Source organism: Lagopus leucura, unplaced genomic scaffold (assembly GCF_019238085.1).
Source record: "Lagopus leucura isolate 7727_CA_CO unplaced genomic scaffold, USGS_WTPT01 Super-Scaffold_100012, whole genome shotgun sequence".
NCBI lineage: Eukaryota > Metazoa > Chordata > Aves > Galliformes > Phasianidae > Lagopus > Lagopus leucura.
Window position 1 is genome coordinate 7208762 of NW_024962267.1, and position 13595 is coordinate 7222356.

Consider the following 13595-nt stretch of genomic DNA (forward strand, 5'->3'; position numbering starts at 1 on the left):
ATATATATATATATATATCTGCAATTTGGTTTCCATTCACTATAAGCCTGTTATATTCCGCTTTTAGTGAGAACATTACTACATGCCGAACTCTAAGCAGTGTCTACTGCATCAATACAAGAACAAATTAAGATAAGAGACTTCACAGAATCCAAACCCAAGAAGAGGCAGGCCACAGTTCTTTGACATGGTTTTCTAAGGGCATTTCAGACTGTTATAGCAAAGATGATCAAGGGCTCCTGTAAATGTGCATTGAACATCTCCTCAGTTCTGCTAAGTCCACCAATAACTTCTTACCAGGAAGAGGCTCCCAAGCTTTCTTTTGAGTTATGCTGCGAATCCAGAGGACAGGGCCCATACCTACTTATGCCTGCAACATTACATGAGCTTCTGGACTTGAGGCTACACAGAAAGGACAAAACACAGCTCTCGAGGGTACATTGCCCAGATGATCTGAAGGAATCCTGAATACTAGGAGAGAAACTAGCCACCTGCATTTTCCAGATACAAACATTGATGATCTGTAACAGAGTCATTCTAAAGGACCTTAATGCTTCCAATGTCTGAATGCTTGGACTGTAAACAGTAATTCAGGACCATTTGATCTTTTCTGCTGCTGACTTTCCCAATCCAGACAGATGGATCAGAGAATTGCAAAGCTAGATTACTTTCCTTTTTACTTTCCTTTTTTCAGTCAATCATCCAATTCCTTTCATGAACATGCTTATTTCAGGGTATGCACAAATTGTAGAGAAAGATCTAACAGAGAACCTGAAACTGTGCAATCATTTAACTTCTTACTAATAAAAAACATGAACAAGGAAGAACACTAGCTGATTTTCCTTAGCTAATTCAGACTAGTGTACTGCAGTAGAGGGAAAGAAAAATATTACGGTTTTTATGGACATTGAAGAAATCACAGTGATCTTGCTAATGGAAAATGGGATAGAAATTTAATCAAAGAAAGCCATATGGAATAGCTATATTCTCTAATGGAATAACAAATTATATTCCAAATTAATTCTTGTGCAATAGATATAGTTGGGAACAAATAAACCAGTGTCCTAAAACTCTGTCGGAGAGAGAACTCATTTGGGAACTACAGCTGTTGTGCTTTAGAGATTTGGATTAAAATCCATCATTATCTTTCAGTTAATACTCTTTCACTGACCAATCAGCAGTCATATGGTGTTTACCAACCCTGGTCACTTAACCCACTTGAATGGCATTTGTGCTATAATTTGTACTTCAATACAATCAGATTACTTCTAATCTAAATGATTCGTATCCTTTATGGGACAGATGAACACTAATCCCAAGGTTCCTAAAACACTGTAAGCCTAAACACTGCTAGTACAGCATTCAGTGTCTGCAGTTTTAATGGAAGTATTTCATTCAAACTGGGAAATATTTCATCACTCAGACCCTGCCTTTTAAATGCTTGTTCTAACATTGTTACGTAGACGAGATTCATCAGCAAAAAAAACACACTACTCAGATAAAACCAGCAGCTAGTAATCATATCAATGTGTATATACTACTTTTTAATCAAATTATTTCACAGGAAATAATATTTAAAGTAAACTAAGCAATGAGGAATATTTTAGATCTTTATGTTGAGCAAGGTATTACATGTGGTAATGGCCCACTGTCCCAAGCTCATGGTTGAAAACACCCTTCTCTCTGGAACAATTTTCCAAGGACTGAGCAGTTAAAATGTCCTCTATCATTCGTGTTCTTCAGTTAATCTTGGGTGACACTTGAAAGAAATTGCACTGCAACACAAGTCCAACATCCAATTACATTTGCCAGTAATACGCTTAGGCTCTGATCTCACACAGGTGGATCAGTGCCCATGTGACAAACTCCCTCAGAAAGGAGGGACCCACAGACACAAGAACATCTGCACGACTACAGGTACATCAGTGTCTGTACCTTGACAAACACCGGTGCTGGGAAGAAGAATCCCAAAGTTCAGTAATAACCAATGGGTGAGAGCAGGTACACAAACATCTAACTACATAGGAGTATTATCTGTGTAACCCTGTGTATTGTATTCACATACACAAAAAAGTGATATTTTTTTACCTAGAAAAACGGGTAACTAACATTCCAATTTCCTATAAGACATCCCCTTCAAAAAGATAACTGATTGTATGTCAAGTTAAGGAGAGAGAAATATACTTGAGAATTGGATAAATCATTCCTAAGGAAAAATTTAAAATAAGATTTTAATTTAGAAGATGTTAGCAGCATCATAGCTAATACCTTACGTAAATCTAAATATGTTTACTTACAATACATTAGCTCAAGTGCCTGTATTTCATATCAGCAAAGCCTCTTTTCTAGTTGCTGGACTAAACTAGAAAGAGAAAGTCCTTTTTTTTCCCCCCCCAGTGTCTCACACACACAGAGCAGCTCTCAGCTGTGACCTTAGCCTACCTTGCAGTGACAAATGAATGAACACCCACAAAGGGACCTATGAACCACCACCACTGCCAAAACTTTACAGTTAAGAAGCAAGCCTGATGCAATAACTTTCTAAAAAAACCCCAGTGATTTTAAAAGGAGTGATGCAGATCGTCTAGTTCAGCACGACAGATCATAAGAAGCATTGCACTGAAAAACTCTCTATGCTAACAGCAAGCACATGTAGGGTTACATTGTGAACAGCACGTACACTCCTTATCCTGGGCACAACACACCTCCAGAAAAGCCTAGTAGAAATTACAGCTTGTTGGAAATATTCCAGGAAAAGTAACAAACTTCAAAAGTGCTGGAAAAGGCTGTATTCATTTTTAGACTTATCACAACCATTAAATCTAGTAAAAATTCAGAATTAACCATTCTGAATTTACAGTATTGCACTTAAAAAAATCACATTCACAGTACAGAAGATGTTGAAAAGACAAATATTCAAAAATTAACATCATTAGAGAAACTTCACGCCTAAGAGTAACATAATGCACAATAACTGCTTTGCACACAAAATATACCGAAGTAGACAAAAAAAAAAAAAAAAAGCCATTTGGGAATGGGATCCAATAAATAAAAGCTTCTTCAAAACCCCTAAGCTAACAAAAATTGCTGGCTTGTAGAGGGTTTTCCTCCTTATCACTGGAATACTAATTCTCTCACACTAGGAAAATGTTAGAGCTACACTGAGAATATATGGGATATCTGCATTAAAGTAAGTTTGAACATGAAAGATCACGTGTATTTCTGTTCTTAGCTGCTATGTTTGTGCTTTATGGAAGAGCCACATTCCCTCCTCTCTCCAGTGAATCGGATATGTGACAAGGAAGCAAACAACCATAAGTCACAGGAGCATGGGCTTTTCTGTCCTTATAATAAATGAGAAGATGCTTACAGCTGCCTTCTTCTCCTCCCATCACAATAGTCACCCAGCTAGAGAAAGCATTAAACAATTGAAGGTGTGAACCCAGTCTAGATTTCCACCCCATTAAGTCATACACCATTTTTACCTAGGAGTCGGAGAGCTATAATCATATGAGACAGAATGAGAACTAATTAACAGATCACCTAAGCAAATAATTTTGCATTGCTGCACATTAGAGAGCTTTAAAATCAGCCATATTTTCTGTAAAATATTCTCAAATATTGAAAGACACTTCAAGCTGATAGGGTTCCCTCCCCTAAGAGATGGCCATTACCATGTGAAAAATACTTAATTTCTTAGCATAGAAACCCCATGAAACTCTGAGTAAGGCTTTTGTTTCTTTTTTAATAACACTTAACTCTGTCTTGCACACCAGTTGAGGTGCAGCTTTGTTTACAGCCTTTGAGCGTAGTCAATTTTTTTTTCCTATAAGACCAAGCTCCTATGCTTTTTAAAAAATACACAATCCAAGAAATCTAAACATACACTAATGCAAAGCATTAATCAAACACACCTAAATCTAGCAGTTAACTTTACCTTCAGAGTGTTCACAGGATTCCTTTGCCAACAAGCTATGGTTTCCTCAGAAAAACAAATTCCTTGCACCAGATCTCTCATTCAGTGCAATTACATGGTACAACATTTTCTTTGAAGGTTAGAGGGAAATCTGTTACAGACATATTAACTGAAATAAAAGGAGATTACAGCCCTTTTAAGCACACGTAATATTACTGTAGTACCTAGAGCCTCTGTTAGGGAGTAAGAAACCTATTATCCCATGATCACATAAAAATAGAGCATGAGGATGATCCTCTAAATCAAAAAGCATTTTCTCCAAGGGATTTTTATATGTAGGTATGGATATGCATTTTACTTTTATTCCTTCTCCATTTTCTTTTTAATGATGTAATGATTGAAGCTACAAAAGAAACTCATTTAGGAGTTTTTTAAATAATTACATTCATCAATCACACTAACGCCTTCCTGCAAGACATATTCAAGGGCTTCTATAGCAGACTTACAACTTATTTTCAAGAATTTGGTTTCCCACCAGCACCTTAAAACAAGAAAGATCAAATGTTCTTCCATCCTGAAGCATACACAGATTTCACAACTAAACCTTAAAAATAAAGTGCTTTTTAAAAATTATTATTATTCTGCTGAATTTAATAAAAGGGTATGGAAAGTGTTCTTAAAATAGTTTTAATTCAGGATTGAGTGAATGGAAGAAGGGCTCAAAGACATTTTTATTAAAGATACAGCAAGCATTCATCAAAGGATTCATATTTTAGTCAGATATTCCAGTGAGCCTGTGCTTACTCTAACTTTTAGAGATGGGCTGCAATGAGGGAGAGGGATATGGTCAAATGCTAAGGGCAAGGCACTGCAGGGGCAGGAAATTAGAAAAGTCAAGAAGTGCCACTACCTGAAGGAAAGGGCAGAGCCCAAGGCATCAGGTTGCCTGATGGGAGGACAGGAGACATGCCAGGGTCAGGAGCAGTAGCAACAAGTGACAGAAGCTTTGCAGCCTATGAAGCCCAACTTGCTTTGCAGGCTCCTTTGATTCCACTCAAGTGCAAGCTGAAACCGTCAGTTTAAACAGCACAAGATAATGCTCTGGTTCAATGCCAGCAACTTTATAGAAATTTAAAAGTATATTTGTTTGTTACAGTACGTCACCAACATGAAAATAATTTGAGGATTCTTACAATCTGCCAAGAAGGAGGAGGAAGAATGACAAGAGCAACACAAAAATCAGTGACAGCCGTGGATTTGGCACTTAGAATAGTTGAACATATATTATCAAAAGCATTCAAAAACTTGGATGCAGCATCACACAGAACATGCTCTCCACCTCTACAAAAACAGTAATTCCATACAAAACCACGTTATTGTCATAAATGTATTTATACAGCATGAAAGCAAGTTTGCCATGACCCCCAACACTCAGCATGAAACAAGCTGTTGACTCCAAATTCCCCTTTACAGATCCTACAGTTATCATGACCACATGGTTAAATAAGCCTCTGAGCGGGAAGAGACTGTGGAGCTGCACGCAGAGATTACAAACCCCACGCGTTCCTGTTGGCCACAGACTCCTTGCTGCCCTCTGTGTCATCTGGTGCTTAAAACAAGCATGGGCTTTTTTTTTTTTTTTTTTAAAACGTTCACTAAATCAGATTAGGATAAAGCTCTTCCTCTGAACAAGGGGGAAGTTTTCTTGACCCTGTCAAGACTTAGATGCCCACATGAACTGTAAAGAAATTCAAATCTTTTCTCACAGAACTACTGCAAAGAAACTTGATCAATATTCTGATTTAGAGTTGGGAAAGAAAGGTGAAAAGCCATTAAAAGCTAGAAATAACATAAGAGACCCACAGGGTTCCTCTAAGGGCAAAGGTTTTTCATGCTTTTATGATACAAAAACAAAGCTCCGCTAAGTCACGTGCAGAAATTTTGGCAAGTGTGAACTGAAAGGGTTAAAAGAAGCATTACAGCATTCCTGCTTTGCATGCCTTGCTCTTCCTCCCAGTCCTGTATGACTTAGGCAGTAAACTGTAATTACAAAAAAGTTGGGAGCCATCACATTTACAGAGTTAACATATGGTATTACAACAGCATTGACAATATAATCAAATTATGACATTAGTTCTGTCAATGTTTGTTATTTCTGATCATCAGCACAACTGTCTTTGATGTTTGCTGAAGTTCCTAAAGCTCCATTTTCTGGTTTCTTAAGCTATTTTTGCACTACTCTTGGCTTGGAGAGACTAACCTACATGCTGAGGAGAGACAGCAGAATTTGATTTGAAATGTTTCCTCAAATCTTTTTGAAAGAGAAAGAAATTCCCAGTGGGGGTGGCTGTTGTACAGCCTTTTAAGAATATCACTTTCTCAAAAGAATCTGCCACCTGCCTGCAGTGAAGAGGTCTCACATCAGATTTGCTCCAGCCAGACTAGTAAAGCTATAGTAGTCTCAGGTACTTCTGTGAGAAGAGATTTCTATCTTAAAAAAAAAAAAAAAAAAAAAAAAAAAAAAAAGTCATGTGTTGTCATGTGTTTCCAAAAGCATTAATTTGGAGCAGCTGAGTACAATATAGAACAAGACAAAAGCACCAAACATCCCTACTCATACTAAAGCAATTCATATTCTTCTGCATTACTTATAGGACTGGGAGGGCCATCGTTCCACTTCAGCTGCCCCAAACCTTGTATCTATAATATGATTCTATTGCTTTTGAAAGGTACATAGTGTCTAAAAGAACATAAGAACATGCTGAAGTTTTCTAGAATAGGATCTGATCACATCCGAGTAAATACCAGCAAAAAAAAATACAAGAATCAGATAAAGCTCATCAAGCCTCACCTCTTATGTTCTAGTACGGTAGTATGAAGTTCATTTCTCCCTTGCTCCAGCCATTTCATAACCTCCAGAAGCTATGCTCTGTATCTAAACATTTGAAAAGTGCTTAGAAATGACACAAGACTTACCAAAATTATTCCTTGGAATTGAATTTAGAGGTTTTAAAGTTCACTTTTGAAAAATAAAATGAAGAATACATCTTCATAAAGAATACTGAGCTCTTTAAGTTACAACATCATATTTCCTCTTCTCACAAACTGGAGAGGAATCAAGACTCTCTTACACAGAGACCTCTTTCACAGAGCTGCTAGCAACGCTAAGCAAGTCACTGAAGTCAAGCCTTCCTCCATCACTAATTGTGCATGCCTTTCCTGGGAGCCCAGCTTGATAACAGAGCTCTAGTTTACAGACATGCTGAGCACTCACACTATAATGCAAGGCAGCACAAGCACTGCCACAAACACACTGCATCACTCTGAGCATTGGCATAGCAGCTCTCATAACTCCCCAGCTGAGCATCTGACACTGCTGCTGACCTTCCTGTGTTAGCTCCTCATCTACTCGGGGAGAAGGCCCCCCGCTCTCCTCACAGAAGCATTGCAAATTTTTTTATTTTTTATTTTTTAATATCACTAATCCTGCATTACTTATCCTGTTAACACAGCCTGGTGGAAGTCCCACAGAAAGAAAGCAAAAATGATTCACGGTTGTATGCAACAGGCACACAGACAACATTTCTCATGCTTCCTAATTTTCCAGTAGTTAACTTTACAAGTTCTATGCTGCACCAGTGATGTCTGTTATAGGTACAATAAAGGTATGCTTGTTTTGCTGATTAGCAAGGAAGCAGGTGAAACATCAGAAGGCATTGACAATGCAGAGGCCCCCAGCCTCAGCAAAACCCAGCTCTGACACAGAGTGCCCCCACACTGCAGAAGAGACTGCAAAAACAGACAACGGCAGAATCTTCACCTGTAAAGCTTTGACACTGATTTATAAGAGGTTTTCTTAATTAGTAACATGTATTAAATAACTTCATTTTAAAAGACAGATGACATGCATGTAGGCACACACATTTGCAATTCCAAGTCAAAGGTTCACCATCCAATTATTAGCTGGTAGCCAAAGGAAGCAAGTTTAAGCAATTTTTTTCTTTGTCATATGCAGTCATGCAAAGATAGAGACCAGGTACTCTTCTGCTGGCTTCTATTAGCATTTCCATTATAAAATCCCATTAGGAGGTTCTAATACTTTCTTTAGAAGCCTTGCTGACCAGGGCAGAGTACACACAGTTTGAGAGCGTTTACTTTATACCCTAACCAAACTCATCTTCTCAGGGATAAGTCCTGGTAATGAATTTCTATGCTCAAAGTTATTTTCTTTCCCTGACTTGGAAAAATAAAGTCATTTTCAGACCTGATAGTTGTAATAGAAACAAACACTGAAAAAGCAAGCCAAGTTGCATAAAAATCACATTATGGTTTAAGGATCAACGGTATGACAAATAGCATTAGTACAGTGTGATTCAGAATGAGGGGAGAAGAAAAAAACTAATTAATCTTTGAAGTTCTATCAAATTGTAGTAGAACTAAAGAGACCTGATAGTCTACTATATTCAAATGGGATGCCCCAAGCCCTCTCATTTTGGCATCTCTGCAGCGAATAGGTAAATCTCCAATGGGAAACTAAGAGTAATGAAACACTGTCCAATGTACCCCAGAATAAATCTTCACCAACACAACAACCCATCCCTTGTCATCAAGCAAAACAGCCTGGAAAAGGTCTGGAGAACCATGAATGAAGAGATGCAATTATGCATATCCTGCATTCTGCCACAGAAGAATGTGCATTCAATGTCAATTTGTAAATTGAAAACTACTTATGCAGTTTCTCTGTTTGAGACCGACTTTAAAGCCTATAAAATGAGTCCTAAACAAAGAAAGCTATGTAAATGAAAAGACAAACACAAGGCAAAAAGGACTTTAGGTGTCTAAATAAGTACAAGCGGAAGCAAAAGTTGGTGGTTTTTTTTGTTTGTTTTTTTGCTACTTCTCCCCCTTAAATTCCCACATTATAGATTTTTAACACTAAAAATATTGTTGCCAATAAACAAAGTGATAGAGAGTAATCCCAAGGAATTAGGCATTTCTGATGTTCCCCTAACAGGCCAACATACTCATACTCAAGCAATCATCAATAACATAAACAGTGCAATTGAACTAGATGTGCAGTAGCACCACCTGCCCTTTAAAGATCTGCCTGGCAGTGCAACAGTAGCAAAACAGTAAGGTGCCAGTATGGATAAGAAAAGGATTGGAACTGCACTGATACAATTAGATTGGTTTACAAGGCTTCTATTTTTACAAGCCTTGGCAGATCAAGTTCTCTAATGAATTTTTAACACATCAATTAATATGTTTATAGAAAGCAATGTCAGCTTTAGCTCACATGTGAGAAAAATCACAGTTGCATGTAGAATGCACAACATATACGTGACGATTCTACACTTCACAATGTAGAGATATTCAAAAGAATTACTGCGGACAATCTGATGAGAACACTCATCTGTAAAGGAAACACAATAATGCTGTGGAGGTTAATGGGAACGAATCATCACTATGGAAATACATCAGCTTATCTTCAACAAATGAGATGAATTGCAAAACAAAAAAGGGTTGGGTTTTTTCTTAGTGGTTTTGGAAGGATTGGGAGAGGCACAGTAAGACCCTGACCTCCTGTCATTAAAAACACATTATACTGAAACAAAACACTCGGTGCTTTCTTATCCTGCAGTTTACCAACATGCCACTGATGCCAAGAATTGTACTGGAACACCAGATACTGTTTTTTAGCACTGTCTCCAACAAGGTAGAATGCAGTCAAACGACTGCACTATGCAGACTTCATTCTTGACTTAATTCCCTGACTCGCCCTGCGCATTGCATAAAAAGTGAAAACAGATTATTTTATGAAAAACATTAATTAAAATCTTTACAACAGAACTTTTCAAAGTGTTTAAAAGAAGGCATATAAAAGCATTTTGCTTTAAAAAACATTTTCATTTGTTAAGAAAATACAAAAGCCAACTTCCCATAGAAAGATTAAATGCACTTTCTGGAGCTGCAGTACAAAGAGGAGTTTTATCTCTGAAGAGAATCTGTGCATTTTACACTTGTGAGCAAAACTGGAATAGAAAATAGTCCTTTGACTAATTCCTGCAGTGCCTCCGTAGAGCTAGGCAAGCAGAGTTCCTGGGGCAAACCCACCAAGCTATGCAGCTAGTGGGATGTTAGGATCACACAGGAGTGAAGTTCCTGTAATCCCTTCAGCTTGCTGCGAATTCGCCAACCTGAGGGAACACAATGCCTGTATGGTCTGGATTTGGGTGTATTTCCCTTAAAACCACTGAGATATTGTAGCATTTAGGCACCTACCTCTGCCTTCACTGTGTCAGAGGCAATACAGACTCACATCTGGTAAGAGCTTCCTCTTTGTACCACAATGGCTGACAGACATTAAGTACTACCATTTTCTGAATGAAATGAAATATTTCAGTTCTGTAACTTCTGGTCTGCTACAAGTTAACACTGAAGGAATGCTGATGGTTTTAAAACAAACTGATAACAGAACTTCAGAATGTAAGCTATCCAAACTGTGATTGTCTTTTCTTCCTATTAACTACAAATGATTTAAGCTTTGCAGCATATCTCAGCACACTAGAATAAACACTGCACTCAACTTTTGTTACAGCCCAGCACAGCCTGACAGACATTTTAAGGTTTGAGACAGCCACAGCTGTTCCATATGTTCATTTTTAAATCAATACTACCACCTCATCTCATAGATTTTCAAATTCATAGAGCAAATACTCACGAACCACAGTCCCTTGTGATAACCTGAAGAGCAAGGACGGCAGTGACACTTCAGCATCTGTTAGGTTTTATGCAGCAACCCTCATTGCTGTTTGAAATCTAATGACTTCCCAGCTAATTAGCTAACAAGCATACACTCCTTTCAAAGATTATTATCCTCTGCAGGGCTTTTTCCTGCTCTTATGCCATGTTATTCCTGAACAAACGTAGTCAAGTAGGAAGACATCCTCTCAGTTAAAACTTCACTGAAGAAATCCAAGAGGGGAATGAGATGGGAACAGCTAAGACGAGTCGCTTAGGACAGGCTGAGCTGGTGTGATACAGCCATTGCCTCCGGTGGCAGAGACCAGCACAGAACAGAGGGGCTGGGACGGCTCCAGCCGAGGTATAAGGAGGTGAGATCACGGAATCCCCTGATACTGCCTCAGTTTAGTTAACACTTCTGAGTTTAAGCAAGCATCCTTCATATTACTCATCAGGGAAAAGCACAGGAACTTGGTACCTTTATGAAGATACCATGTAAGAAGATCGTTTCCTTTTTAATTTCTTACCACTTCATGGATTATTTAAACAAATAATAGAAAAAAAAAATGTTAGTGTAACCAATTTCACAATTCCATTTCATGTCTGCCTGGCAGCTGCCACACCAAACCCTGCTCACTGTAGAAGGCACGAGTTGTGGAAAAGCCATGTAAGGATCCCGAACACCAGAAGGGCTCAGAATGAATTTGCAGCCATGGAAAAACACCTTAGCACTCAAAAAGCAGGAAAAAAAACCAAACCACCTCCCCCTAAGCAGCGCACTGACCTGATGAGTGAGAGAGAACAGCAACAGAACTCATTTGAGAAAGGAGAAGCAACATAACCCAGGCAAACCCCTCCCAGGCCGGCTGAGCTCTGCACACAGGCAGCGCTCTCCCCTCGCCGGTCCCCGCGCACCAGGCAGGCCGGCCGGCTGCTGGTGGGGCTGCTGCCCGCTGAGGCGCACGGCGCTGCCCCGCACAACGGAGCGCACACCCCGCGTGCCAGCCGCCCTCAGGTCCGTGCTCGCACCGTTACATGTGGCCTTATGGTGCAGCTCCTGCACTGCTGTGTCGTGTTGCATTCAGGCATGAGAACGTGCGGGTTCTGGACAGTAACAGGGCTGGCTTTATACCTTGTGCAAGATATCACTGATACTGCAGCAAAGAGGACGCAAGCAATACTATTTCTGCTACCGCTTTCCCAGTAAGCAGCAGCTTGCTGCAGTTAGACGCTCACTTTTAAGATGTATTTCAACTTCACAGAGCTTTAGAACTACCTCCCATCCCAGCTTCCCCACGCCGCTCGTGCTCAAAGCGAAGATCCCGTGCCCACACCGAGCCCCGCGGGGCGCTCATCCCGCAGCACTGCCGCGTGGGCAGGAAAGTTCTGCCGCTTCCCCGGCACGAGGGCGCTCGCGGCTGTGCGCGCGCCCATCAGCACCGCGGGGCTCGCGACGGAGACACCTGTGCTGCCCAGAGCCCGCGCCGGCCGCTAGCTCACCGGGACGGCTCCTTCACAGAGGTCAGTTCCGTCTTCTCTAAAGAAATCCACCTGCCCCGAAACCTGGGCGATGCCCGCTGAGCTACGCGAGCGAGGATAGCGGATCTCCGTCCCGCCCCGGGAACGGCACAGCCCGCACCCCGAGACGCGGAACGGCCACACGCTCAGCGCTGACCTACTGAGGGCTCGCCTCGCGCTCTCCCCACTCAGACTCGCGGTTGCGGGAGACGCCGCGGAGGAGCGGGAAGCCCGGCCCGCCGCCGCTCCTCACCTGCGCAGCCCCGTCCCCATCCCGCCGTGACATTGAGCAAGGTCCCCGCCGCGCCAGCCCTTACCTCAGCAGCCGGCTTTAGGCGAGCAGCGCGGTGCCGGCGGGCGCAGCAGTCCGGCTCTTCCTCAGGGGAAGGCACGCGTCCCAACTCCGCCGGACTCCGGCGGTTCGCTCGCTGCCACCGCCCCAGCGCATGCGTCCGACGGCCCGCCCCGCCTCAGCCGCTCAGGTGCGGGCGGACCAAAGGGTGGGGGGATCTACGTGCTTGATTCCTCTGCTAAACAAAAACGTTGAGCGTGGGTTGGAGAAAACCCGCTTGCTGGGTCTTTTCTCAGCTCGTGGAGAACACTTAATACCGTTCCGAATTGCCTCATACTTTATTTGTGCTCCTGTGTTCAATGGGCTCTTTCATAATTCAAGAATTTTTCCGAGTTTGAAGTAGCCGTCCTGTTAGAACATGAAATGTGAAGTAAATAGCCCTTCCTCTGGTCTGTTACCTCTCACAAACTCCTGGCAGAGCAGAGATCTGAACTCTAACCTGAAACAGCTGGTGGCCTTGAAACATTTTCTGATGCATCCTACAGTGAGAAAGGGAAGCTGAGAACAGCTTCTTTTGTTTGTGTGTTTGCCCAGACATTCTGAGTTTGTCTGAGGCCCTCGTGGAAGGATGGATGACATAATGGGAAGAACCCAGCGCTCAAACTGGTCACACTGGGACGTTGGTGGAGGAGCTACTGGTGTACCCCTACCCTGCAGTAACTCAGCTCAGGAAAATGATGAAGGCCGGCTGGTGCAGGTAAGTCAGACACAAAGTATCCATCAAGGATGATCCACCAAAGGAATGTCCTGTGTGACTGCACACTGGCAATATCGAGCATGTCAATATTTGCTTATCTTTTAGTCCATTCCAAAACAAACTTGATGTAGACTTGAGTAACAGTTTCCAAAATACAATTGAAAAGCTCTAAATCTATCAGGCTTAAAAAAAATCAGAATTTTTCTCTTCATATCCAGCTGTTAAGTCCTATTGTAATGAACAAGGAATATTATGTTCATGAAATATTATTTTTCTATGTAAGCAGTGGTGGTGGTTGCCATAGAGATGTTATTCAATCTCAAATTGGAAGGTGGTCTACAATGGCCATCATACTAGCTGTTAAGATG

General features: G+C 41.1%; 1 protein-coding gene across 1 annotated transcript in view; it reads right to left on the reverse strand.

Annotated features, from left to right (window-relative positions):
* The window catches only part of ZNF385B (zinc finger protein 385B), a 153008-nt gene extending 140427 nt beyond the window's left edge, over positions 1 to 12581 (reverse strand). Inside the window, exon 1 of the mRNA XM_042875003.1 lies at positions 12496 to 12581. The gene's annotated coding sequence lies outside the window, so the exon portion shown is untranslated. The remainder of the gene's footprint in view (positions 1 to 12495) is intronic.
* Between the last annotated feature and the right edge of the window lie 1014 nt (positions 12582 to 13595).